This window comes from Eretmochelys imbricata, chromosome 28, assembly GCF_965152235.1.
Source record: "Eretmochelys imbricata isolate rEreImb1 chromosome 28, rEreImb1.hap1, whole genome shotgun sequence".
In the NCBI taxonomy this organism is placed as follows: Eukaryota; Metazoa; Chordata; order Testudines; family Cheloniidae; genus Eretmochelys; species Eretmochelys imbricata.
The window spans coordinates 3,107,918-3,110,722 of NC_135599.1; the positions used below are offsets into that span (position 1 = coordinate 3,107,918).

The window sequence follows — 2,805 nt, forward strand, 5'->3', positions numbered from 1 at the left end:
TTTAGTTCAAAGGTCACTTTCTCGACTTTGTCCTCATGAACTGAAGCGCAGCATTAGAGAGATCCAAAGACTGGCCAATGGCATTTTCAAGTGATAAAATAGCAAGTGATGTCGGTCTCTCACTGGCCATCATAGACTGAACATAAGTTTTATTGAGCCTGAGCTTCAAGGCGAGGGTAGCTCTGTCCACCTCCTTCCTCTGTGCTGCTGGGCACCAAGTCCCTGGCGCCCAGTAGGTAAAGCCGGGAATACAGGGTGGGGTGCCAAGTGGCAGCAGGACTCTTGCCACCAGGGTTCAGCTGCCCAACTTCCTCCCTGTGCCGCTAGTCCCCAGTCGCCTTCAGCCACCAGGTAACCCAGGAACTAAGACAGGAATGGGGTGAGGAAGCAAGTGAAGCTGAGCAAGGGAGGCAAAAATTCATCTTGCCTTCGTGGGCCACTCACAGTGAGGTCCTTTTTGTGTGCCATGGCTGACAAAAACATCCCAGACAGAGAAACAGCAGGCCAAACAGAAACCTAGTAACTCTCAAAGTAGCTCAGCCAGGAGCGCATTAGACTGAAGATTTAAAGGTCCCTGCTTCAATCCCAGGCTTCAGCATGTTGTTTTGTCACTTTGTGTGCAGGGGTGGGCTGTTTTCTGGAAGTGCAGCGGGGCCTTTACCCGCCGTGAGTCCCTCATTTCGGGCTTTGCAGCAGGAAAAAGCAGCGTGGGCTTGTGCACCCAGGTGGCCCACCTGAGCTTTCTTTCTTCTCTTGCTCTTTCTCAGCAAGGGGAGGAAAAAGAAGCTCTCCTTCAAGCTGGAGTCACAAGGACGACATAAAGACGACTTCCTGAGCGTCGGCTCCAGTCCTTTGCTCTCCCAGCTGACCTACCGAAGGGCTGCCGCCACTTTCTCCAGGTCTGCCCATCAGTGTGTGCCAGGGTGAGAGCCAGCCAAGTGGATGGAATGTGAAGGGAGGGGCAGAGCTCTGTTACAGAGTTTCTGTAGTGTAGTGGTTATCACGTTTGCCTCACATGCAAAAGGCCCCTGGTTCGAAACCAGGCAGAAACATGATGGCTTACTTTTTCTAGCTCTCCAGCAAGGCGCTCCTACTTCTACCACTGGCCTGTCCCTGGGGTATCCCCGACCCCCGCAGGACAGAGGGTGGTGAAGTGAGCTGAGAAATCTAGAGGGTCTAGGCCAGTCACCTTTTGGAGCCTTGTGGCTTGGTCTCCTCTGCCCTTGGGCGTTGGCCTATGGAGGCCAGGTCTTCCAGGTGCCCTCCTTTGCGTGACTTGCCAAAGGAGGGAGTGAGGCAGGAATAGGGCAAAAGAGGAAAGTCATGCTGAGGAAGACAGGACAGAAGCTAAGTGCCTCAGTGGGGTTAGCAGAGCGTCACCGTTTGTTCTACCAAAGCCAGGGGCGGTGCGGTTGGCTGCTGGGAGGTAGAATCCTGTGCCTGCCTCCTGGTTTCCCAGGGATGGCTACTTGCAGTCCAGGAGAAGAAGGACGGTTCTGGGTGAAAGGAAGACAAGCAAAGCGGAGTCCGAGTTTGTGTGCGCCGGTGCTCTTTTCTGGCCAAGATGGGGTTGCGGTGATGGGCTTGAGAGGCTCCCTGCCACACATGGAGTAGCGAGAACCACTCCTCCTTTGTGGCCGACCCGGGGGCGTGATTGACGGCTTTGGAAGCGGGGGTTGGGCTGGCTGTGAGCAACTGGGATCCCTTCTGAGGGCCGAACCCATGGTAGTGTGGTTGGCTGCTGGGAGGTAGAATCCTGTGCCTGCCTCTTGGCATCCCAGGGATGGCTACTTGTAGCCCAGAAAAAGAAGCGGGGTTCCAGGTGGAAGGAAAAGAAGCAATGGTTAAGCCGAGTGGGATCCTTTCTCATCAAGACAGTGTGCTGTGGTGGGCCTGGGAATTCCCTGTGAGCAGTGGGTGGACATGTTCCAGTGAGAACCGCTGCTCCTTTCTGGCCTTCACTGCTGTGCCAGTATACAGGGTGAATAAGCCCGGAGTTTCTTGAGCAGATGGTGTCGTTTCTTCTGGTAATCCTCAGTGGGATCAGAGGATAATGGCTTGTAGAATGTGGAGTTAGAGAGCTGCCTAGCAGCCTCTTGTTCATATTCCAACTTAGTCGTGATGACGACAGCACATCCTTTGTTAGCCTTTTTTATTATGATGTCAGAGTTGTTCCAGAGGCTGTTGATTTCTATTGTGTGTACACAGGAAGGTTTGAATGTGTAACAGGTACGTTTGGTAAAGCTTAGCTATTTTATGTTTGTAACAGGCTCTTGCCCACCTCCAGCAGAGTTTTCAATCACGTACTATGGCAACTTACCAAATGTCATGCAAACTAGTCCATTCCTCCCCATAGTCAATCTCTGACCAGAATGTTAGAATGAGGCAGAGAACTGGGAAAGTATCACAATAGGAATACATTAAAAAGTGGGATTAATCAAAGATGGGATGCAGACAGAGCCTGTTCTATAGCTGGTGAAGTGACAGGGACACACTGCCACTCGTGCTGGTTCTGACATAACAAGAGAAGCAGGTCAAAGAGAATGAGCTCATGTGGGAGCTCTAGGCAGCTGCCCTGTCAGTGCATCACACACCTGGGAGGTGTTAAACAGAACACAGCACTTCCCCTCTGGAAGAGAAACCCTTCCCCCCACTGCCACCACTTCATGATACTATCCATGGGGCTGTTTGTTCTGCAGGACTTTGATCTCTCTGGGTGGTCCATGGTGATTCATAAAAGAGCCATTAGGGGAGCAGGAGTCATCCCAATAGAAATCTCTTCACTTCTTTCTCAGTGCACCTTCT

The 2,805-nt window shown here is 52.1% G+C and overlaps 1 non-coding gene across 1 annotated transcript; it reads left to right on the forward strand.

Moving 5' to 3' along the window:
- Positions 1–979: 979 nt before the first annotated feature.
- TRNAV-CAC (transfer RNA valine (anticodon CAC)) lies at positions 980–1,052 on the forward strand. Its single transcript has one exon. It is a non-coding gene; the product is annotated as a tRNA-Val (tRNA).
- Positions 1,053–2,805: the final 1,753 nt, after the last annotated feature.